This window comes from Aedes aegypti, chromosome 2, assembly GCF_002204515.2.
Source record: "Aedes aegypti strain LVP_AGWG chromosome 2, AaegL5.0 Primary Assembly, whole genome shotgun sequence".
NCBI classification, from domain to species: Eukaryota; Metazoa; Arthropoda; class Insecta; order Diptera; family Culicidae; genus Aedes; species Aedes aegypti.
The window spans coordinates 273092221-273118889 of record NC_035108.1 but is presented as its reverse complement, the minus strand read 5'-3'; the positions used below and the strand labels follow the sequence as shown (position 1 = coordinate 273118889).

The 26669-nt window shown below is 36.1% G+C and overlaps 1 protein-coding gene and 1 long non-coding RNA gene across 2 annotated transcripts in view; one reads left to right on the top strand and one right to left on the bottom strand.

Annotated features, from left to right (window-relative positions):
* Window positions 1–26669, top strand: part of LOC5570428 — a 207885-nt gene that overhangs the window by 119031 nt on the left and 62185 nt on the right. The window lies entirely within an intron of this gene.
* On the bottom strand, window positions 23970–25752 carry LOC110676595. Its single transcript, XR_002500544.1, has 2 exons — window positions 24639–25752; window positions 23970–24320 (listed from the first exon to the last, which is right to left on the bottom strand). It is a non-coding gene; the product is annotated as an uncharacterized LOC110676595 (long non-coding RNA).

Below are 26669 nucleotides of genomic sequence, written 5' to 3'. Positions count from 1 at the left end.
CTTGTTTTATTAAATATAAAATTAAAAGCCTGAAAACCAAATGCAAAAATTTTCAGATTTTAGCCCGAAAACCATCAAAGTCAATCCGTTTTACGGTACTATCCAACATTGGTCCTTGAAGTTTTCCCTGGAATATTGTAAAAAATTTAAAAAAAAAATCATAGAATGCTCAGAGGACTTTCTGGCATAATTCTGAAAAATATAGAAGCTCAAGGCAAGTAGACTGGCAGAAATTTCAACTGAACTCATTAAGTAATAGCTTATGAATTTGTTAAACTTAGGAATTAGAGGAAAAAATACTGAATGAATATTTACAGAGATTTTGTATAAAACTTCTTAGGCTTGTAAATAAGAAATTCCATTTAAATCACCAGCCTAATCTATGAAAGAAAACTTAGTGGAATTTTTTGAACAATCTCTAAAGAAAACAAATTTTAGTGAAATAAACTCGAGGACTTTTGTCAGAATCAAACATGGGAAAATTCACTCACACACCCGAACGCTACCGATAAAATATCTACAAAGTATCTGCTGCCACCGAATGTTCAATGACTGCCGAACGCTACTAGGGTGAGCGCAATTCCGACGAATCGTAAACGATTGAGATAAACCGAAAATGAAAAGATATACGGAGCGGAGAGAGCACCTATCCTCTCTTAAATTGGAGACACGAAAGAACGCGTTCGCCATTCGATCACTGAAAGCCTCCTGCGAAATGTACAGATTTTGCGTTCACTGAAACATTTCGCCTTGTGTAGTACCAGTCAGTGAACGCTCTTCAGCTCTCAAATACGTATGCCACTCGTGCGGAATCGGAATGTAAAGAATCATTCGCTACAGCAATCGGATCCCTTCGGCACAAGAGGTCGGTAGTGAATCATTCTGTTGCCGTTTTTGTCTAACTTGTCGCTCGGCGAACAAGAAGAAAGCGCATTGGAAATTGAAACACTCAGCTTGGTCGGAGAAACGACAATCTCGCTCTTGACCGCTTGTGGATGTGAGCGAGAGAAATGCAATATTCGAGTGAATGTTTCCCATGCTTGGTCAGAATTTCATTCAGTCGAGTTCACCAGGAATTTTTACAAGTGAGTTTTCTCTAGAAAGGTTGTAAAAACTAACAGCAAACACATGCTCGGAAATTTCACAACAAAATTAGGTAGAATCTTCTTAAATACTTTAAGAATTTCCATCAAAATACTTCAAAAAAATCGCCTTTAACTCATTACGTGCTCCTAAACATGCCTAATACACCTTTGAAAATTAAACCAATTAAGGATTTTAATTCAACTTTCTGTCGTAATGTTGAAAAGTTACTTAAGAAATTTTCATTACGTCAGAAATTGCTCAAACAGTTAAAAAAATATTTCTTAAAATACTTACTTTGGAATTTTGTTATATAGATATTAGAGCTATTCAAAATTTAATGTTTGAAAATAAAAATGGTCTTCATTAAAATTTACAGCTTTTTCGATGATGATTTAAAGATGGCCCACGGACAATGTAATTTTATATGGAAATTACTATGAAAAAGTTTTGAAAAATGTTCCAAGCACGTTAATATTGGAATGTAAGTACAAACTTATCAGCCAATAATGAAAAATTGGCTTCCTTCAAAGGACAAATCGTCATTACCGTGTCGGTTTCATTAAGTGTCACAAAAATCGTTAAAAATACTGGATGAAGTCTTTAAAATTTCCATGAAAGGAAATATCTGGACAATATCTTAAAGCATTTCATGGGCAAAAACTGGAACGATATTTATACAAATATCTGGAAATATCTATGTTTTAATGCCTACATTTTTTGGAGGAGCGTTTGAAGTAATCTGTGGAGCTTCTTGAAGAAACAGTGGAATGAATTATTAGATAGTCTACTTGAAGTAAAATTTATGAAGAATTTTCAGAAGAAATTTATTGAGGATTTCATGAATGCATCATAAATGGCTTGGAAAGCTTATTTTTCTGGAATGATTATTTTATGCAGAAAATATCTACACTGAAAAATCATATCTAATTTTCTCAGCATTGGATCGATCAAAATTTTAAAACAAGATGTCATTAGAATTGTAATCTTATATTCTTTGAAGAGCACTCATGAATTTTTTTGCGGAAAAATCTGAAAAGTATTCAAAATTAATGAAACATTCAGTCAAGTCATCGTGCAAAAGCTTGGATTCACCTGAACTTACTTAAATCTGTGAAACCAATCATGTACGCGCCATTATTTGCGCTCAAAAAAGCTTTAAACTATTAAAATCGGTTGAAAAATGGCTGAGATATTGACAAAAATGAGGCGCGTGCGGCTCAGGTGAACCCAAACTTTTGCACGATTTGCATCATACTGAGGGGTGAACCCAAACTTTTGCACGATGGCTTGACTCACTGTTTCATTGATTTTGAATACTTACCAGATTTTTCCGCCAAAATTTCGTGGGGTCTCTTCAAAGAATATAAGATTACGATTCTAATGACACTTTGATTTGAAATTTTGGTCGACCTATTGCTGAGGAAATTAGATATGATTTTTCAGTGTGTTTTTTGAAAATAGTAACAATTTTAGGTAAAATTTTAGTATAAAAAATTTAAAAAATGCTTTTGGACAAATACATACGAAGTAAAAATAACTCTTTGCCTTTCGAATGCGGCTTAAAGAGTTTCAATTGAACGTGTAATCACAGAGATATGGACAGAACACCTATGTATGTTTTTGAGGGGGTGAACCCAAACTTTTGCACGGGAGTGTATATCTTTGGAAGTTTAAAAAAAGTCATGAAAAATTCTTGGATGAATGCATGGTGATGATCACATAAGAATTCAAGGAAGAAATTATTAATACTATGGAGCAATGTCTAATTGAATCAATATTGTAAGAATTTTCTAAAACAATCTATAGATATCTTTTGGAAGATTTGAAGAATAGTATCATTCAAGGTTCACTAGATATAACTCTCGAAAATCATCAAAAATCATCAATTCCTAACTCCTGGTGGAATCCCTATTCCTTGATATTTTTTTGGATTATCCACTTTAAGAAATGGTTAGAGAATTTCTTAAAGCTGTGCTGAAAAAAACGTGAAAAATTTGTGGAGGCACTTTTGAACAATATTCGGAGGAAACGGTGGAGAATTTGCTGATTTGCTTTGGAGAAATTGCAGAAAGATACTCTGTAAAAGTAAATGATGGGTTTCTGACAAAGGTCGTTTGATTATGGAAAATTTTGATTCTGAGTCCTACTATCCTGAGCACTCAAAGCTAAGGGATTTCCTATACTGTTCCTTGAAAGAGCTTATGAAGAAATTGCCAAAAAACCCTTAAACAAACTGGGAAAGCGGAAGAAGATGTTTTACATCAATAAATAAATATTGTGAAAGTTAAGTAGAAGTCATTTCTGGCAGTATTTTCAGAGGAATTAATGAAGAGATGCTTTGTATGACATTATTGGAAAAGTGAAAAACATCCAACTCGCTACCGTTTATTATTCTTAATTTGAAATATTTACGCTGAAATCACAACTTATTCATGATTTTCCCCTGAAAATTTTCATCAAAATCGATCGAAAGATAGCGAAATCTATATTAATAAAAATGGAATGGTGTTTGTATGTCACGGAATGGCTTAAGAACGGACTAATGGACTTACATGATTCTTTCACTGTTGCATTCGTCAAGTGTTCCGACGTGTTTGTGGAAGAAAAAAAAAATGAAAAATTCTCGGGGATAGCTGGAAAACGACTGAAAACTAATCTGTCGTTTTGCATGGGAGTTTTCATGACACTTTTAAACAGCCTACTTTATGGCAGAACGAAGTTTGCCGGGACCACTAGTAAGAGAATATAAAAACTCATATGGAGAAATCAGGCTACCCAAAAAAGTTCTTTTAACACGAATGTAAGTAAATTGCATTTAGTTTCAACCTGTAGTTGGATTGCAACAGTAATGTTGTCAAAAACAGAGAGAGACGCGCCGACCCAGCGTCAAATGTCCGTTGAATAAGTTAGTTAAATTTGGGATCCTTCGAGTTTATCTAAGTTGCTTTAACCCACTATGGAGACTTCGAAAGAAAACAGTGGTTAAAATTCGTTTTTGCACTGAATGGTTTTTAGCTGTTGTCAAACTACCTACAGTATTGGACAAAACATTTGCAACTTTTTCGATTTTCCATACAAAATGACCAACTTTGGTAAGCTAGATCTCAGTTATTTATGGATCGATTCGAATGAAACTTTCACAGAACATCAGATATAACTTGAATTTTAACATATATTTTCAAATAATTTTTCCAATCGCGAGTTTAAAAGTAATAACGGTTTGACTAAATAGTAATTTTCGAAGAAAAATTCAAAACTTTTTATCTCAAAATATGATAGCCCTACACAAAAACTTTCTTCAGCAAACTTATTCATCTACTCAAAATCTACAACTTTGCTGAAGATACCATGAAGATATTTCTTCAATATGTTTAGTTATGTCAATTATAAAAAATCGTCAAAAAATTCACTTTAGTCAAACTGTTACTGCTTTTTAACTTGTGATTGGAAAAATCACTCAAAAATATATGTTAAAATTCAAGTTATTTCTGATTTTCTGTGAAAATTTCATTCAAATCGGTCCATAAATAACTGGGATATAGTTTATCAAAGTTGGTCATTTTGTATGGAAAATCGAAAAAGTTGCAAATGTTTTGTCCAATACTGTATGTCAGTTAAGCCAATTTTGGATTATCCCACGGAAGAGCCAAAAGAAGTCAAAGTTAGGTTGATCTGTTGCATCGTGCAGTACTGTAGAGTATAACTTGAACTTTTTGACACTTTTGAGTTATGTCTAGGTATTGCAAATTCCATTCTTAATTGAACACGACAACCACCCACGGCGAATGTTCTAATGCAATTTTTGTTCTAGTACGGTAACAAATCACCTCAGATGTAGAAACAGTCAATGATGGAAATGCATGTTGCTCTCAACACCGGACTGCATTACATTGCACACACATGATTGGTACGTTTATTAACTACAGAACAGCATAGAAGAGCAATCTGACGTAGCGAAAAGGAATTCATGCTATCCGCATCCCCAGACTGACGCAATCCAACCGAGAAACATGCGTTTCTCAGTGTCAACGCTAACCGATTGTGACGGGTTTATGATCAGGGCAGAGTGAAGCAATAGACAAACAGACGTGATACTTAGAACAATTTCCATTAAAATCCATCGCCTATTCCACACAACCACCATCGGGTGGCCATGTTGCACGTCATACGATTACGTGCAACAAGGCCTGCGGAAGCCGCTAGTGTGAAACCTTAAACAAGAAAAAAGCGATGCGCACGGAATAACCGTGATAATTGTGATCGACGGAAATTCTGTCAGTGTCACGCCTGTTTGTCTGTGATGAATCCATAAGCAACCACTTACCGTGCCGTGCCGTGAATGCGAATCTTACAACCGAGTCCTAATTAGATTGTTATTAGCGGTCGTTCGAATGAATGTAGCAAATTTGCGATCTGGTTTGCGTTGAAGTTCCAAGCTCTGTCTCTACCGGAGGAAGAAGATGGGTGTGGCTCAACGTTGAACATGTTTCGAGCGCACCTCCGCCGAGTTTTGATGCCGGGTGAAGTCGGTTAGGATTTCCTCTATTGGGTTCGAACAAGATCACGACGTTAGCTGGTAGCCTCCTTGGCACATGAGCAGACTAATTAAATGGAATTGATTTCAACGATGCTCGCCGCCGTTGATTGTAGGAGATTGCCTGGGGATCAAATGTTGGATGCGATCAGCGAAGATCACTTTGTGTTGTGGTTTGGAACATTACCGCGCTTGATAGAGAACGGGTTGTTTGTTACTTGCGGTTTATAGACTGCGCTTTTGAAGTGCCGCAATTATTACCGCCACTCGTTCTTGTAATAAAGGCAATCCAAAGTGTTTATGTTTGTGCCTCTTAATCTGAAACGAATCTAGCCTATTTGAAGAGCTCAACTATCAATTACATGAATCGGCAGCAATTTCAAATTTTTCGGCGATTCGTTTACATTTTGCGATGTGTGTTGTAGACATGTTTGCCTTGGTATTACACTGAGTAACCTTAAAATCAATCTCCAAAGTTTTTGCTAGAAATTCTCATGAATATTTGCTTAATATATATTCGTTATCCCAACTGGGGACTCTGAGCTTGCGCTGCTCAAGATTTGGTGCTCAATTTATTATATTCTGAGCCAGGATTGCTCCGAGTCTTGAACATGATTCAAATAACGACCAAATAAAAATATACACAATTTCGTTAGTATAAAAACCATAGGGGAACTCAGGGTAAAACCGACACTGTGGGTAAGATCGACACCCTTTGATTTTTCATGTTTTGAGCAGATTTTCATGCAGTTTCCACCACGCTCTATCTTTATTTGTGGAATGTTGTGTTTCGGATGACATTACAACTGACTCTACCAATAAATTGTCAAAATAAACAACAAAATCATATTGGATAACATAGAAGCAACAGCAGTTGCAATATTTCGCTGTTATTCTTTAACTATTTCGCGAGTGAAATTTTAAAAATGTCATTATTTGTTCTGCGTCTACATCATCATTTACTATTATTACGTTCATACAAAATGGAGGAGAATTTATTTTTTGGGTTTTCGACAGCTGAAAACGCTATTGTAAAATAAATGTCCACTCGGGGTAAGATCGACACTTTCATTTGGGGGTAAAATCGACACCTTTCTTTACTAAATAATCTAACTTCAGGGAATCTTTCTTGTCGGAAAACTTCCTCTGTAGTTTATGTGAGTCTTTATTTTCGAATTCCAGTGAAATTCATGGATGGCAAACTTGTTAACATGTAAAATATGACACTATATGACTTGCCACAAGCAATCATTAAGAATTTAAAAAAAAAATGTTTCTATGTTTCACGTTTAAACTTAATAGTTTGAAGAATTTTTTCTCATTTCAAATTGAAGAATTAATAGAATTTGAAATGTTTTCACATAAATTAATCTGATTGTTTATTTACAAACCATGAGGTTCGACAGTTTTTAATAACTGAAAATAATTACACTTTTCTGTCTTGTTGAAATAAAACAGTATATATTTTTAAAACCAATCACTCGTCACAACTTCATCTTTGTAAACATTCCATGAGAACAATATAATCATATCCATATGTATTCACCTTAATTTCATATTCTTAGCATAGAACATTTGAAATTTTCACATGTATTTAATGGATCTTCGGCCTCTCTTCAATAATTTACGTAATATGTGTAAAACCCTTTAGAGGAAGGGGTCATAAAAGTCTAAAGTCATGTTTAAACCATTCTTTTTAATATGCCATGTGATGGTGATGTTCACAACGTATAAATTCTAGTCAAAGTGCATGTGTCGGTTTTACCCCAACAGGGTGTCGATCTTACCCGCACTCTCAATTGTCTCACCTAAAAATGATGAAATATCAATTTGATTTAAATCACTATATAACATTAATATATCATCCAGCGATCGCAAGGATTGATAGATATATAACCAATATGTGATTCTACAATAATTTTAGGTTCGTTTAACAAGCGAAAGTACACCAAATTGATCAAAAAGCTTAGGGTGTCGGTTTTACCCCGAATTCCCCTACATATAATCGGTAGATGATACCGCAACCTCATCTGCAGATCAATAAAACAGGAAGTCGATCGACTCTGTAAACAAGTATCCCCTTTCGCCTTTCACTTGACCGCTAATTAAACTGCAATTATGGCGATAATTACCAGCGATATGCAATAATCGCGGCTATCATTGATTGGTAACAATCAAGATTACACGATATGCACAATGAACATACGAACAAATTGCCGATAATGCAAGGGCCGCGGGGCTTAAAAAGAGACCTCCACAGGTTAAGAGTCCAAGTCGCAAACTGGTTCACCTAAAAGCAGCACCCATCCTGCACCAATATGGGAAAACTTCTGAACAATCTCCCCGTCCAGTGCCAGCGTCGATCGCATGTTGCGTGATCATTTAGTGCACCGGGGGCACGCGTTCACCCTAAATATCACGAACCGAGTTATTCGAAACTTTAATTAAAATGTTGTCTATCTGCACTAAGGTATTAAGACTGATCGTGGGGGCGCTACGCGGCTCCCGGTGCCATATTTCAAGCGCTCATGTACCCACTCCTATCGAATTGTGTGCGCAAATCTGCTATATTGGCACTTCATTGCACGTCACACATAGGAGTAACTGTATCGAATTTCTGGCCATAAATCGAAATACTTTTTTCTTTGATGAACGGATTGCTCTCCTGGAACAGTTACTGGAAATTGACTTTTTTACTCATATTTTATTATTTACTGTATACTACAGTCAACTCTCCCTAAATCAATATGCCAAATCTCGATATCTAGTTAAAGAACCATACTAAAAGTTGGTTTTCATAGCTACCTCGATGGTCCCTTGAATCGCAGTTTAACTGGTTTTGTGTTCTACAACTTGAAACCTCCCTAACTCGAAGGTAATATCGAGTTTTGGAGGTTTATGGCGAAACAGAATATAATAACTTAAAACATATCAAGAGAGTATTTCTTATCTATGAAAAATGAAACGTATAATGCAAAAATGTTTCAATTTATATTAAATTAGACATCCAATTGACTTATTTAAAATCGTGATTATTGCTGATTTTTCACCATTTTCAGTAATGAAAATGTACGAATATTCTGCAGCATTCGAAAATGATATGGTACCATATACCTTGACCCCACAATTATGGATCAAATATTGTGGAGTCCAACCTATAAAGTTCAATAAAACGACATGGAAAACATAAAATTGTAATTTAAAAGCACGAATTCAATCGTTTCAAATTGGAACTTCGGTTAGTAAACTGTTTTGAGTGTAATATTTACATAGGATTGCATAAAAATTGAAAATTTTATCGGTTTATGTTCAGAAGCTCTGCAGTCCTGTGTGGTTAATGAAACTGTATACTGTGAAATAAGTGACCACTGCTATGTCTTGTCAACATTCTCGCTGCTTAAACCACTGTCGGAAAAAGTTTTGAAAACAACTATTGTGGATCATATGCGGCTGAACAACGCCTTTGTTGCTTCTGTGCATCAGATGCCGCAAGGCTCTGCAGAAGACAAATTGAAATATGTCGTACAGTCATATAAAGACTGCCGCACCAGATTCTCAAAAATTGTAACAGTGAAGGCAAGGATCAAAGGTTTCTGTCCATGGATGACTTTAAACCTCTGGAAATGGATACGATTAAAAGAAAATTATATTAAAAGGTTCCGTAGGTACCCTACCGATAATGAAGCTAAACGGATGCTCGATCATGTGTCAAGACGCGTGCAGAAGGAAAAAGAAAAGGCTAAACGTGCGTATTATGTAACTATGTTCAACGGTAGCAGCCAAAAAGAAATGTGGAAAAATCTCAACAGAACACTTGGGAATTCCAATAAGTCGAACGATGATGTTATTCTCCAAATTGATGGACAAGACATTCCAACTGGAGAAGGCGTAGCAAACTATTTCTACAAATTCTTCACTTCTATCGGACCCCAGCTTGCATCATCTATCAGGAGTGATATGGACGTGAACAAATATAACACTCTTCAAAGGCTGCCTGAATCACTGTTTCTACGTCCCACTACTAAACAAGAAATCATTTTAAAAATTCAAAAATTGGATGCTAATAAATGTTCTGGACCGGATGGGATACCTGCGGCATTTGTTAAATCTCATCATCAAATCTTCTCAAATTTGCTTCGAGACGTATTCAACGACTGTGTGTCAACAGGACACTTCCCAGACTTCCTGAAAGTTGCAAAGGTTACACCTATACACAAATCCGGTAGTCGAGCAGATGTTAACAACTATCGACCGATTTCGGTTCTCTCTGTGTTCAGCAAAATTTTGGAAAAGTTGCTTGTGGATACAGGGTGACCAGCGCACCGGGAAATCGGGAAAACCGGGAAAAAGCCGGGAATTTCAAATTACCGGGAGAAAATCGGGAAATATACGGGAATTTTAATGAATACCGGGAATATTTTGCATACCAGGTAATGTTACAACCAGTACAACCAGTATAAAAAAATGCGAAAATGCGAACATAAAATAAACGTTCTTTAAGATTTCTTCCATCCTCTGATACTTAACAAAGTAATGTATTAAGGTGATTATAAAACGAAGCCAAATATTGAATTTTCAAGTGCACAAGACTGGGGTTTTCAAGTCTTGTGCTCTTGAAAATTTGAGGTGTGGCTTCGTTCTATTATCACCTTAAGGGGATGGATCTGGTGTAGTGGTTGGAATACACGCTGAGGACCTGGGATCGAATCCCATCCCTGAGACAGTCACTAATGACGCAAATAGTCAAAGTGACGACTTCCTTCGGAAGGGAAGTAAAGCCGTTGGTACCGAGATAAATTAGTCCAGGGCTAAAAATCTCGTTAATAAAGATATTGATATTGATTGAGTACTGTATAATAGTTTCGAAGGTAGTAAGTTTATCACCAGAGTATGCGAGGATCAAACGCTTTTTCTGACTTTTAGAGAACAAAACTTCAGTCTTGTTTGCTTTAGTACATTACACACTTAAATTATTTTACGGATTCCTGTGAAATCTCAACAGCCGAACAGTTCGATAAAATAAAATGGAGCACTGTAAATTTTTACAGTATTCGGTAAAAATTTACTGAAATCCGTAAAATTCCGACGAAATTACGGTGTTTTATTTCACCGAACTGTTCAACTTTTGAGATTACGGTGAAATTCACCGATTTCTGGTAAAATGAGCTTAGTGTGTATATGGGTCAGTACAAACATATGAAAAATAAAATGTACTATGCAGTAATGATATGACAGAATACACTACATTAATCAGAAATTTCATTCACTTACGGAAACATTATGTATACTGAATTCACGTTCAAACAATTTTTCGCATTTTTGGATTTAGATTTTTACCATAGCTTCAACATTTGAATCTCAAGCTAATCAATAATGTCAGGGATGGTATATGAAAACAGAATCTTTATAGAAATTTTACCAATTGGAACTGATTTGACCGATATTTCAAAAATAGTGTAAACGAAGACTTACTCTCATCCAGTAATGAATTGAACAACAATTTAAAACCTTTTATTCAAGAAAAAAAATAGTAAATGGTGTTTTTTTCATAACGTTACATGAAGAATTTCATGTCCCAAATATAATGTTTGGATGCTAGATGCTATCCATTACATTTTTCTTAAAAGCTTACTACTCGCGACAGCAACTCTACAACTTTCTATGAATTTTAGCTAAATTGATAGTGATATGATTCACTTGATACTTCAATATTCTATAGTGATATGATATATTCTTCTTCAATATTCAATAGTGATATGATTCACTTGATACTTCAATATTCTATGGCTAAACATTTTTTCGGAATCAACTTAGACTATTAAGACTGTGTGTCAGTTAAAAGTTAAAACTATGATTCATTCTAAGATTCACTAGATCCTATCAAACAAACAATAGTCAATTTTGTTTACACTAAACGTTTTCATAACAAATTCCACGATTATTTAAATCGACAGACGATAAAATATCGTTTCATAGATCAGACAAAACTTTAGCAGAAAAAGTATGGCCCAAATTTTGATGCGCGGAAAAACAATCTGATTTCTATCTAACCCCAAATAGAATGTTTTGACGTATGACCAAAAAACTTGTAAAAAAAAACTTCAATTTTTAAATGGTAAAAATTGTAATTTTCGTTTTTTAGCTTTCAATTAAACCGGGAATATTTTACAAATATCGGGAAAAAGTCGGGAGAAAACCGGGAATTTGAAAATGACTTTTCACTGGCCACCCTGTGGATAGATTAGTGGACTTTCTTCACGTCCATCATGTACTGTACAACAACCAGTTTGGCTTTCGGTCAGGTTCTAGCACTCTCACTGCGGCAAACGAGTTAGTTGATGACATTTACGAGGCTATGGATACACGAAGGATTATGGGTGTACTTTTCCTAGACTTGAAAAAGGCGTTCGACACAATCAATCACGAGTTGCTGCTTAAAAAACTTGAGTTCTATGGAGTACGGGGAACATGTAATGCGCTGATTAGAAGTTACTTATCTGGTCGAACACAATATGTTGCGGTAAACGGATCTAGAAGCACCCTGTCATCAGTCCAAGTAGGTGTACCGCAGGGTAGCAATTTAGGCCCTCTTTTGTTCTTAATTTATATAAACGACCTCGCAAACCTCAAGTTATACGGAAAACCGCGCCTTTTCGCTGATGATACTTCGTTATCATATAAAGCTGGAGATCCCAACGACATAATTCAGCAAATGAAAAGTGACATGGAATTGTTACATGGGTTTTTCAATGAGAATTTGCTATCTCTAAACCTTAGCAAAACAAAATACATGATATTTCATACATCTCGACTCCGAGTTGCATCTCATCCTGATCTTCTTGTCAACTCAACGAAGATTGAAAAAGTCTCAAGTTTCAAGTATCTGGGCCTGGTTTTCGATTCAAATCTCAAATGGAATGACCATATACGTAAACTACATATGGAAATAAGTTCTATATGTGGTATAATGTGGAGATTATCAACTATTTTACCACACAAGCAACTTCTCACGTTATACCATGCATTCGTGCATTCCAAGCTCACGTACTTCGTATCTATTTGGGGAGCTGCCAGTCAAACAAATTTACGGAAACTGCAAACTCTACAGAACCGCTGTCTGAAGATTGTCTACCGCAAACCGCGGCTTTACCCATCAGTTGACCTTTACGAAAACTCTGCATTGTCAATTCTACCAATCGCCGCACTCCGTATGCAGCAAAATGTGACAATTGTACAATCTGCTGTTCAATCCAATCTGCTGTTCAATCCTATCGTGCATCACAATCAAGATCTATCTAGAGCTCCGCATAGATACAACACAAGAAATCAATCGGACTTGCTGCTGCAACGCTCAAATACAGATGCAGGGAAAAAACGATTCGCATATTGTGGCAAGAAACAATTCAATGATTTGCCGGATTATTTGAAGTATGAACAAAATGTACAGCGGTTCAGAAAAAATCTGATACTTCACATGAAAAGTAACATTGGTCAATATATATGATGGAACGTATGCAAAACAGTCTCTATGGCAACCACTTCTGCCTCTGAATCCTGCTCAAGTTTCCAGCCGAATCTCTAAACTGCATCGCCGCTCTGTATCCGTGCGTAAACTCAGTCCCCGTCCAACAGACAACTTCTGCATTCACTCACCTACTGGTGACATGGGACGCATCTATCAGGCATCTCGAGAGCCTCTGCTCACTCCAAGCTACAACAACCCATCTCCACATCTGCATCGAAAACATCTATCAGGCACCTTGAGAGCTCCTGCTCGCTCCAACCTACACCAATTCATTTCCGCATCTGCATCGGAAGTGCATTCATCGCAGTCATCCGTCGTTCCTGTTGCATGGTTTGGAGAGAGAGTAGGGGTCTCTCAGCCTGCAACTGCAGGCAAGTAACGTGAAGTTTCATAATCTTTCTGCCTCTGAATCCTGCTCCAGTTTTCAGCCGAATCTTGAACTGCATCGCCGCTCCGTACTCATGCGCAAACTCAGTCACCGTACAACAGACAACTTTTGCAGTCACATGGGACGCATCTATCACCTCGTCAATTTCGTCAATTTCAGCAGATCATTACTTTAGTGAAAAGTATTTCAATGTAGTGGCAATGGCACTTCCTTCAAAGAGACTAAGTCTCACTGGAAGTGCTAATGAATTGTAAATTACTTAGAAAAGAAGAGGAGGTTTTATGCCTTTCGGAGAAGAGGTTCAAAAGGAACTTCACTCCGAGAGGCTTTTCCCTGCTCCAAATAAAACAAAAAAAAAAACCAAATTGTGACATATTGCGGATCAGTGCATAAAACAAGAGATTTTCAACTCAATGCATCTGTATTGCATGATTTGGCAAAAGTTAACAATGTGTCACATATTACTGCAAAAATAGCAGTGTTAGAGCTGGAAACAAGGGTAAAATGTCCTTTTTTGTGATACTGCATTGTAGTAACTGTGACAACAACAGTTTTCGCTCCACACCAAGTTTACCACCTATTTTTTCTGCTTAAGAATGAAATTTACAAACCTTGATGTTTTTTTTATTTTTACCCTTAGTGCTTTCGTCTGAATATGTCGAATCCAATGCTTAAAATGGCAGAAATCAACATTCTTTGGAAGTGATCTTTAACCGTGGTAAATAATCATTTCCTGGTCCATATTAAGTATCACTAGTTAGAAGTGCTAATATTCGGTATTTAGAATCAACAATCAAGAAAAATGTTACCCAAAGCTGAAGTCCCTCTCCTTGGTTATGCGACCTTGCCGCGATGGGAGGACAGTTTGCCTTTTGCCTTTTGATAACCAGAATGATCCGTAGCCACTCTTACTATTAGCTAGCTAGACACATGGTTATCATGTACGACGTAGGGAATATTACTCTGAGGAAAATGACTAGTAGATTCACTGAGTAGAAATAAGTGACGACAATCTTATTTTATTATGGTTTTTACATTGCCATAAAAAGAAATACCTCTTTTGTAACAACGGTATAAATAATCTAATACCAGCTTCATTTTCGCAAAATTTACAAGTAGAAAGTAGGCGTTGTGAAGCATTGCATTTGCCACCGAAAAGTGAATCATGTTATAGAAGCCTAAGGTAACTTTACTCTTAAATATTCACTATAAAAATGACTATGGAAAGTAAGACGCTGAGATCGATCATTAGGGTTCACTAGCTAGGTTCGATAAATTGTTAAATAGACAAGGAAAGTGCCTTTTTTCTTCAAGGATATATGAACGTAAATACCTTTAACAATAAAAAATGAAATTAACTAGAACTACTACTAAACAGCCTAATTTTGTTAAGACTTCATGACAATTGACATTTAAGACCCTTATCTTATGTAAAAGACAGGAGTAGGGGAGCTGGGGGCAAGAAGGACACCTTCAGATAGATAGGTTCAAATCATGGTTGATTAGCACAATTTTAGAAGATTATTCCAGCGTAGGGGCAAGCTCACCTCTTGTTCTAAATTATGTTATCGATAAATTTCAAAAATATAAGAAACACATGTTGATTTTAGATTTTTGAAAATGTCTCTTCTTATGAGGTTTTTCGACAAGGCACGGGGCAAGAGTGCCACTCGTATGGGGCAAGAAGACCACCAGAGCAAAATGCCACAAATTTTGGATATTATTACTTCCTCGCCTAAACGATACATTCTAGAGTAAGTAAAGATAAAAACTGAGGGATAAAAGTTGACTTAAAGTTAAACAATAATTTTACGAAATTAATTCAGTTCCCATCTTATTTGACTGTAACAATAATTGTCAGAAACCGTTTTGAATCTCCAAGATGGTTTGTTTTGATTTTATTTAGTAGGAAACATTGATTTAATGCAATATTAAACAAGAAAATTGAAAGTTCATTTGATTTTATATGAGAAAACTGCGATGTCCCTCTTGCCCCATAAGACATACTGTTTTTATATATGTAAAACTTAATGTCAAAAGAACTTTTTCGAAAAATATTCCTCACAGCTATATTAAACAATTGTAAATCATCAATACTGTGCGGAAAAATCAAAATATTTTGTATTCATTGGGAGTCAAACCTTGTTTTCCAGTCCTACATTCTTATAATATTTCGCATTTTTCGCGTTGTCTTTAACTCACGACATTTTTCTATTTTTTGTACTAAACATTTTTAACTGTAATATTTACACAACCCTCAATTAGTACTCAATGTATTCTTATTCTGCGTTAAACATCAAAAAATTGATTTGAACTACGTGAAATTAGAGGTGGCACTTTTGCCCCGGGTGTCGCTCTTGACCCATGTCCCCCTAATCAGAATAGCTCTTCAATGACAAATTATTCAATGACAAATTATGACAAACTAATACTAGACAGTATTAGTAATGACACTACTACACTACTATTTCAAACAAATTCTGATGGAGCTGCTGATTTTCACGGTTTATGGACAAAAGGTCGAAAGACAAAACGTCGAAAGGACAAAAGGTCGAAAGACAAAAGGTCGAAAGGACAGAAGGTCGAAAATGATTCGCTTGGTGGGAAATTTTTCCTTCTTTGAAAAAATACTTTCGACCTTTTGTCCTTTCATTTTTGTTCTTCGACCTTTTGTCCTTTCGACCTTTTGTCTTTCGACCTTTTGTCATAGATTCGATTTTCACAATGCTTCCTTTTCTCAGAAGCAAGGGAATATGGGTATTTTTCAAAAACTATCACGTCACAATACTAATAAAAAACAGTGTTCATGTGGGCACCATAGTCTAGTCCGTCTGAGTATTGGTCCTGGTAGAGGGGAAACTTGGCAAAAGCCAGACCAAGGGTTCAGCCTTGACAAGTTAAGCTGTCAGGCAGCTCCAACTGAATGCCATACAAAAAAATGCATTTTTTAAATGACATCTATATAAATAAAAATGGAATGGTGTTTGTATGTCACGAAATGGCTTACGAACAGGCCAACGGGTTTGAATGATTATTTCTCAGTTTTGTTCGTCAAGGGTTCCGACGTATTTGTGGGTATAAATATCCCAGAATATTCACCGGGAAAGTTGAAAAAAACGAGCGCAAACGAAACTGTCATTTTACATGGGACGATCAAAAGCGTTTTTCAACAGCCTAATTGATGGCAAGACGAAGTTTGCCGGGACCACTAGTATGAAATAAATTATTAGTTTAATTCAATATTTACCTTATTTTTTATGTTTTAAAATGATTTTCTCAATTTACCATTTGAGTTTCGCCAAAGTAAAAGTTATTCAAAAGCTTGATGCGATAGGGTCATCCAGAAAGCTAGACAACCGTTCGCGCTGAAAATTCGATCTATTGCTCATCACCAGTGAGTGACCAGTGATATAAATTTTCAGCACAAACGGTTGTATGGTTTCTTACATATGTGCTCTTGAAAATTCGAGGTTTGGCTTCGATGCATCTTCACCTTAGTTGAACATTTTTTTGGATTACAAGGATAGACACGAGAAGATGAAAGGAGTATAAGTGATACTACGTGCTACTATTATCTATGTCTTCTCAATTAAATAAATTAGTGTTAAATAGTAAAGTTTATAATTCTGACAGTTAACAATTTAAACAGATCAAAGAAATCTACAGCTGCTACTCACTGTACTATTCTTGTCTAGTAATTGTATGCTCTCAAATTCATGGAGCAGATACTCGAATAGCATGCTATTTCAATTAAGTTTGACATATATTTAACTCTATGTTAACTTTTGTTTTCGAATATGCAATCTATTTGAAAAGGCCCCGATTTTCTTCAGAGAGAAAATAACCATTGTATCACAAATTTTCAAAAATCAGTTTCTGTACTCAAAATTGAAGCAATTGTGGGATACACTATTATGTGAAATAACATGCTATGAAATGTATCGCTCGATTTGCTGTCAGTTGGTGTTTATCCAGCCGGGTAGGCATGCACTGCCATCACGCATACCACTAACGTATGCGCTAGACTGGCCCAGCTTAGTATGGGAGAAAAATAAAGTAGTATAATTTCACGGGGCACCCACCAGGATTATTCTTTAGGGTTAGAGGGAGACTTCCTGAAAGTTTCAGCGCATTTGGTCGTTCCATGAGCTGGCGCAATTGAATTGAAGTTAATATGGGATTTTCAGCTCAAACATATAGGAAACAGCACATCATCTCCTGTTTGAGTCAGGAAAATTGTTGATCGCGTTCAATTGAACCCAGAATGTCAAAAACACTACCTGATACTATAGCAAACAATATTGTAGAAGGTTTTATGATGATTAAAATTGATAAAGTTGGTGTTTTAACTATCTGAAGTGGATTTGCAATATTGCTTAGTATTCCTTCAACTTAGCTGGGTGGTAGCTATTAAGCGCATCATAGCCACCTATGACGCTGGGCGAGCTGCGGCAAAAGGTGCATGCACATGTGTGATTGTACGGGAGTGCTGATCTAAGCCTAACTTTCAACAACTGAAAGCTGAATGAAAATGAGCTTAAATCCAGAAACAACCTTCTTCAACTATGTTCATTACCATATCAACTAGTGAATTTGCCATTCTGGGCTTAATAGAACGCGATTAACTAGTGTACGAGACGGAACAGTGACATAGGGTCAATTTTCAATATATTTGAGACGAATTTTCCATACAAACTTCGAATTGAATGCGCCAGCTGGGGAAGCAACCAAATGAGTTGAAATTTTGAGAGAGCTTTTTTCTTACCCTAAGACACATATCTAGGGGGTGCCCCGTTGAATTTTACAACTTTTTTGTTTAAGGGCCAGTCTAGTATGCACGCAGCAGCACAATTCGTCCTCTTTCTCCTGTGGACTACCGACCCGACAAGACCTGCCGAGCTCCATCGCATAGTGAGTATTGGCATCGTTGGGTAATCCTCTACGGATTATTCTCGAACTTCCACAGCAATGTTCCCGAAAATCTCTCATTACATTGCTATCTGTAATGCAATGATAGATTTTCATCAGGATTTCTTTAAATTCGAACGAAAAAAAGGTTGAATAATGGAATCATGAGCCTGAATATTGGCCTATAGGAAGCCGGTGGCACTTTTGATTCACTTCGGCAGTGGGTTTTATTAAAGCTACTGAGCTCATATTGGGTTACAATATGCGTCGTATTGAAGTGCTTTTTAATGCAAAGTTTCAGACAGCTCGGTCGAGAAAAACCCCAGATGCCAAAGTGAAGCATGGGAGTGCCCAAGTAGCTCTGCACCCTAAGTATCAGTCCTGGGATCGTCGAAGACTAAATAAAGATCTACCCATGTTCAAATAGATTGCACCGCCAAAAAAAAAAGTTATTTTAATGTAAAAAGTAACACAATCAACTTTTTCCCGATTGTCATTACCCTGAACGTCATATCCCCGAATACCAGTTTCCCAAATATCCCGTTTCTTCAAAAGGGATGCAGATTATAAATTAGAATGAATTGCCTTCTGTGGCAGAGTTGTGAACTAGAAAGAACGATAGGCAATCAAAAGAAGGCTATATTGGGTTGTGCTTGACTATACACAATGTCAAAGATGCTGACGACGATGAAACTTGGAAGAACCGCCAATCAAATTAAAAAAAAATCATATCAGATATCTGATTTATTATCCACCCTGAAAAGTAAAAAGTTATGACAATTATAAGTACCAAAAACTATTTGGGGAAACGATATTAAATCATGATTAGCACAGTATGACCTTGGACATCTCAACCCACCACATTCTAAACTGAATTAACATAATTTCTGTTAATCAGTTAAGCAAAACGAATGCAAAAAGTATGACAATATATCACAATATATCATATCAGAGCTATTTCCTTTTGAATAGAGAACATTTGAGGCTTTATATACGAACATTACAAACAATCTATTCCACGATCACTATTTGATGTAGTTTTTAATAGTTCGTCACTTATTTTTGAGAGCCAAGATAGTGTAGAACTTTAATATTGGCTCAAATCTCCTACCGAAAAGCATTTTTACAAACTGGGGCCATTTTTGCAATCTAAGTCACAAAAGTTCTATATAACTTTAAACGCCTAGAGGTACCCAACACCCTATAACTGTTACGTGATTCATTTAATTTTGTTCATAAATATTCATATTTTCTTCCAAAAAACTATCGAAGTTACCACGTTTTACGGTACATTGATATTAACATGGTGTGGTTCAAACCCACAGCTATCAAGAACATTATAACTACTTGGGCTAGAAAAGCCAAGAATTAGACTGTGTAATTTCCAATTTTTCAAATTGTTATGTTGAATGAAATCTCCTTGAGTCTTTGTTCCATAACTATAGTTATTGACTTATGTAGCCATACTAATACCAAATTTCATGGCTGATCCCCTCAAACAGTTTTCCAAAGCATTTCTGTTTCATAACTCGATATTTCTATGAAGGGACACCCCTTCAGATATCGACTCATGGAGGCATCACTGTATGTTTCATTTCATAATAACTTGAGAACAGTTTGTGATAGCAAAGGTTGTTTTCCATTTATTTAGTTTACATCTGAACACATAAAACTGTATCAACAATTCGGTGGATGAATTTGTCTTCCTTGGATCATTGGTAACGTCGGATAACAACTGCAGCAGAGAAATTCGAAGGCGGGTCATAGCCGAAAGTCGTGCTTAACTATCAGACGCTGATGAGACCGGTAGCCCTCTTGTGAGAATGCCGGACAACAATCCCTCAAAAATGGTGTTTACCTCGAGTTCCTCGAAGAGAAGCACAACGAGCTAGGTGGTTTGACCAAGTGGGGCAGGATCTTGGAAGTGTAGGTCGATCGAGAAACTGGAGGCTAGCAGTCGTGAACCAAGTTTGTGGCGCACGTCATGTTTTGAAGAACGTAGCGTAAATGGACCAAACGTCCCGCTTTTCGCATTATTATTATCGGGACAAAAATGTCCCTCATTTCTGGAACACTAGCTAATTTGCTTAACCGAATGGTTTGTAGCATCATCATAACCGTCATCGTCGATGCTACAACGACGACGCCCGATCGGTTATACTATATCAAGCCATAATAGAAGCTCATTTGGCTATTACTGTTTGAACTCAACAATTGTACCTCAATTTGTATAGACTATTGAAATCTTTTTTTTTTTATTATCAGAAGCATTGGCCTCAAATTTGTATATAAACATCCTAGATAGTCCTTTAAAATATAGTTTTTTTTCCACTCGCATATCAAACAGTCTTTGGTGTCTCTCGTTCGCCAAATGTATTACATTCATGTGTTAATTGTTTACATTTAAAACTTTGAATTTTACCCAAGCATGCAAGAGTTCGGATAGAAGGGCAAGTTATTGCTTAAGTAGCTTACTTTTCAAGTAATTAACCAAACTTCAGTTCACATAAAGTCCATTTACGATGCCTGCATAGATTGATATTTAAGTTTGATTCGAACTTGTTCTGAACATTCTAGTTGTTGATAAGTGCAGGAGTTGCTTTGTTGAGAATCAAGTTCTGTTAGTATCCATTATATTCTTTCATTCAGCGAAGAAACTATGTGTGGAACTCAAAATCTACTAGAAGTGAACTTTTGAGTTTACTGCTTAAGTAAAATCTGAACTTTTAGTTGCTTGGGTAAGGCCGGAAAAGAAATGATTTGGCGACAGAATAGAGTTTATAAATTTAAATTATGCAGACGATGAAAAAGGCAATGTTTAGTGGTTCGTTTGAAGCAACAGAAAATATGTGTAACTTTCCAGCATAAGATCTAGTATTAATAATCTATTGAAGACTTTTCGATATTTTGAGCAATATACTCGATGTGTCTCATTAATGCTCTCATTAAACTGATTTAAAATTCTTTAGGAATGTTGCACACGATTCCCATGATTAAGTGAGCATCCGTTTTAGAACTTGTGATAGTTTTGCCCTAAAAATGTGAAAGTTTTCTCCTTCGCTTCTCGGTTCATCCTTTGCCGTTTTCCTGCACACCGCCAAAGATCATCCCAAGTCCTGTTCGAATACTCCAAGTGCTTGCAGGTTCTCGTCGAACATCGTCCACGTTTCATGCCCGTAGAGGACTACCGATCTTATAAACATCTTGTACATGGTACAATTGGTGCGTGGGTGAATCTTGTTTGATCGCAGATTGCAATATTGAAAAACAAACACGAAAACCCATCACTTTGTCGTAATACCCGGCAAGATTCAAACGAATTAGATTTTTCGCCTGAAATCTTACACATTTTTGTACTTCTTCTATCGTTGCTCTTATCAGTCTTGTGAGCTTTCCGGGGAAGCTGTTTACGTCCATGATTTTCCATAGCTTTACGCGGTCGATGTTGTCACATGAAATCGATGAAAAAGTAATGCATCGGTACCTGAAATACACGACATTTTTGAAGAATTTGCCGTACAGCAAAGAAAATATTTTAAACAAATTTCAAAGGGAATTATAACGAGTCGTTTAAACTACTTAAAGAAGTTTGGTCATTAAATTGATCCTATTACTCCTATGTGCGCTGATCCAGTCGAGTTGCAGCCATTTGCGAAACAATCGACGATCGTCGCCGGGAGGCGGTTCTAATCTCAATCCTAAATTACGTGCGTGCATTCTAGTGCATACGGGGTGGTTCAGTGGATTCCCTTCTATGACGTTGAGCGGGCGGCACCTGAGACAGGGTCTGAGTTCGAAACTCCACAAGATGCAAATGCAATTTAATGCTCCGGTCGTAAACGTTGGTTCGGTTGGTACTTGATACAAATCCGAAGACAGAAGCATTAATAACGGCGTAAAACGAAACTCTGTATGCTAAGCTGGCCACTTTGGATTTGGTTTCGGTTTAGCGCTGGTGAATGGAATTGGATCGCAATGAGCGCCCCTAGACATACACTCACACTCATGTTGGCTAATGATCTTGGAAGGAGATCAAGTACGGCAATGAATGGTCCCGGCCCAGGAATCTAGGAGAAGTTATTGATGTTGTTCGGACGTTAAACAGTTGTTAATTGCAGCAAGTGCATGCATAAACAGAATGGTTATGATCATTGCATCGCATCCACTGACTGGATTGAATGGGATGTTTGACCAGAGCGAAAGGTGGTGCATTCAGTAAACAAAGTTAAGTAAAATGGTTTATGGGAGTAGAACGTGCTAACGATGCAAACATGGTCAATGTTGCCGACAATATGTAAATAGAAAGGAAATTCATATTATCTGGGGTGCTTATTAGAATCTTCTTTGGCCTTGTGGAACCTTCTGAGATTATGTAGCATAGCCATTTTTTTTTATCTTTATTAGTATCATTTCAATATTACATTCATTTCTTATATCTAGGTGTTCTGTGTTAGTTATTAGTTGAGTTTTGGAAGCATTAGGAGAAATCTTCCATTTTTGCAAGTATGAAGAAAATATATCAAAATATTTTTGCATTCGACTACAGATGATACGCAAACTTCGTCCTTTGGCGGAGAGGTCTGTGTCATTCGCAAACAAAGATTTTTGACATATCTGTGGTAATTCAGGTTAGTCAAAAGTGAAAATATTGTATAATATTGGTCCCGAAATGCTGCCTCGTAGAACACCAGCTCTCACAGGAGGTCTTTTAGACCTGGAGTTCTGATAATTAATCTGAAGTGTTCGATTTAACAGCTACCCGGGTAAAAGAGAATATAATAATAAAATTTACCATTAAAATAGAATGTTTGAATAGTAAAATTTGTTCTTTATTTATTTGAAATAAAAGTTAAAATAACAAAAATAATAAGTAAGTTTGTATGGCATAAAAACCAAATAATATCATAATTATAACAAAATAAGAGCAAAAATATAGGCAACCGTAAATAACAAATATGTTATTATTTAGATATTGATAACAAAGTAATAACTCAATAAGCTATTCACGAGTAGATCAAAATAATGGTAAGTATAGTCCTTTAACTTTACTATCTAAATTTAGCATGCTTTCCTACAAAAAAAACTTTTGCTTCTTCAATCTCCAATGAATAACATGTCAAACCCTGTCCAATGCTTTCTCTATGTCTAGAAGAGCAAGACCAATAGAATGGCCTTCAGATTTGTTGAAAAGTTGATTGATTTGCAACGGAATCGCAAATACAGTCAGTGACATAAGTTAGTAATCAAATGCTGTTTTTCCATACAAAATGCCCAAGTTTGGGGTGCTGTATCTCAGCTTATGATAGTCCAAATTGGATGAAATTTGGATGACGAACTACAAATAACTTGAAATTTAGTCTGTAAGGGAATTATTACATTGCAGTAATTTTACATAGAGTTTCAAAGGGTTGTTCAAAGACAAAAGTAAGTAACCGAGTATTTTTTTTAATTTAATTCGAAAACGGTGAGTCGTGGCAAGTTGGCGTGTTCTGCAAATTTGTGTGACTGTAGCAGAGTGAAAAAACAGCTTTAGGTTTTGGAATATAGAATCACAATGGTTTATTTACTCTTCCTCCTGTCATCGCTCTCCAGCATGGCCTACTCTTAATTCATACATCAACACAATACTACATCTCTCCTTTTTTCCATAAATCAAAATTAATACAGTACAATTCATAAACTAGTGGGCAAGTTAAATAAGCTATACTGGAATATGGAATATACCATATCAAGATTCCCATTGCGAATGCTTCATAGTACGAACGGTTGATCTCTCTGCCAGAAAGTTTTAAGCATGTCATCTTTGGGTGTTTCCTTGTAGTATTGACGTCAGTGATGTTGGAATTATTTCATTTTCACCACACGATCTCTTGAATCATCTATACATTGATGGAATTCAAATATTAGTATTTTATTATTAACTAGTGGTCCCGGCAAACTTCGTCTTGCCATCAAGTAGGCTGTTGGAAAACGTCAAGAATTCCCCCATACAAAATGAACCTTAGTCTTTTTCCATTTTTTCAATTATTCCGGATACTTTCCCGAACTTTTTCCCCGCACGAACACGTCACATCCCTTGTGGAGTGTAACGGTGAAAAACTTGCGTCAATCCGTTGACCCGTTCTCAAGTCATTTCGTGACATACAAACACCACTCCATTTTTATTTATATAGATATGTCAGAAACGGACAGTATACTTAGCTTCATTTAGTAACTGCTTTCTCCCCTTTTATTTTTAAATTATGTACCTTACGTTTTTCCTACAACCATTACTGATCAAGCTCCTGCTTCTACATAAAATTTGGTTCTTTCTTGTCCGTTCTTCATTTTTGAACGTTATATCATGTAAAAGACGATCACCGCCACCGTCAGTACTTCTATTCCTTTTTGGAAACTACGATGAATGGTCTAAAAATTAAAAAAAAGGATGTCAAGTAATTTTATGAGAAATAGTATCTTTTGTGTCTCATTACCACTTGAGAACACAATTTTTCTATAACCTAATTAAACCAACTATGAATCACATTTATTTCTTAATAGTCTTATCTGTGAGAAACATAAAGTGTTATATTTACTACATCTGGACTTTTCGATTGCAAATTGAATCGTTTTGCTTCCTTTGCATTTCCCTTCATCTTGAGTGTACTGAACTGCCAGAAGGACTGAGACGAATCTCCTACATCTGGTCTTTCTTATTGTATTCAGAAACCTTTTTTTTATAGAACAAGTTAATGGATTGTTTCGTTTTTTTCATGTTTCATATGGTTTTCTAACATTTTTCAAGAAACGGACCGGATGATGCGTTTTATTCCTACTGTCATCTTTTGAACAGGTCCGAAATTCCACGACATCCCTACGTTCTTTTTCCAGAAAAAGGCTAGGAATATTTCATCCTCTACATTTCTTACAGAGAAGTAGACCAGAATCACTCATTGTGTTCTCTATACTCTCTAAAAACTGACTAAGAGCGGACCGGAAGATTTGTGTTATTCCTTCATTTCTTTCCAGAAATGGGCCGAATTTTCACAATTTCCCTTCGTTCTTGTTACAGAAACGGACCAGGTTTTCTATCCTCTTCGTTTCTTATGGAGAAGTAGACCGGAATTACTTGAAGTATTCCCTTTACTCTCTACTAATCATCAGGAAACTGAAACTAGATGGTTCATTATATTCCTTCATTTCATTCTAGAAATAGCCCGAATGTTTCTTTTTCTCACCTCCCTGTTTAACCAAGATTTTTATGTATTTGAGGTCCGGAACTACTAGATAATCGTTCTTCTTCTTGGCATTACGGCCTCACTAGAACAAAGTCTGAATCTCAGCTTCAGTGTTCAATGAGCACTTCTTCAGTTATTAACTGAGAGCTTTCTTTTCTAAAGTTGCCAAATTCGCATCTGTATATCGTGTGGCAGGTACGATGATACTCTATGTCCAGGGACGTTAAGGAAATTTCCTTTATGAAAAGATCCTGGACTGACCAGAAATCAAACTCAGACACCTTCAGCATGGCTTTGTTTTGTACCCGCGAACTCTAACCTTTCGAATTATTGTTGTTTCATATCAATTTCAAGGTAAAGCTAATAGTATACATCTCAATGTTATCAATTTTCATATTTTTAGTTTAGTTCAACATTTCAGTGTTCATTTTTTTAAAGTTAATTTCTTGCTCCAATTCATTGATTTTATGCAATCTATTATCGGATCTTACAAATACCATAATAATTAGGAATAGAACTAGGCTGACCATAAGCTATCCGGATAAAAACGGGACAAATGAAGAACTAAAACGGATTTAAAAAGAAGAAGATAATGTTCTCTCAGATAAATCCATACAATATTTATTGAAAAAAAAATACTTCGGAAACTGCCTAGAAATTTGTTGAATGATTTCTGAGATTCGTCTATTTTAAAAAGTTCGTTTCAATGCGAAAAATATGATTCTGGATTAGTAGAATTTTGCATTGAGAAAAGAAAGACAGAAATGTTTTCGTTATTCTGATCAAATCATGGAGGTAAAACGTTCTAATACTTCACAATTTCCACTACAGAATTGTTGTTTAATATAATTTACTAGGTTCGATAGATAGTGTATATGGGGCCTAGAACATTGATTTGAAATATGTATTAAATACATATAACTTCGTCATTTTTTCTCTCGATATTAAATCTTTAAGGTTTATTCTAAAGTTAAGTAGCAGGCAAAATGTGAGGAATATGATTTCAAGGTT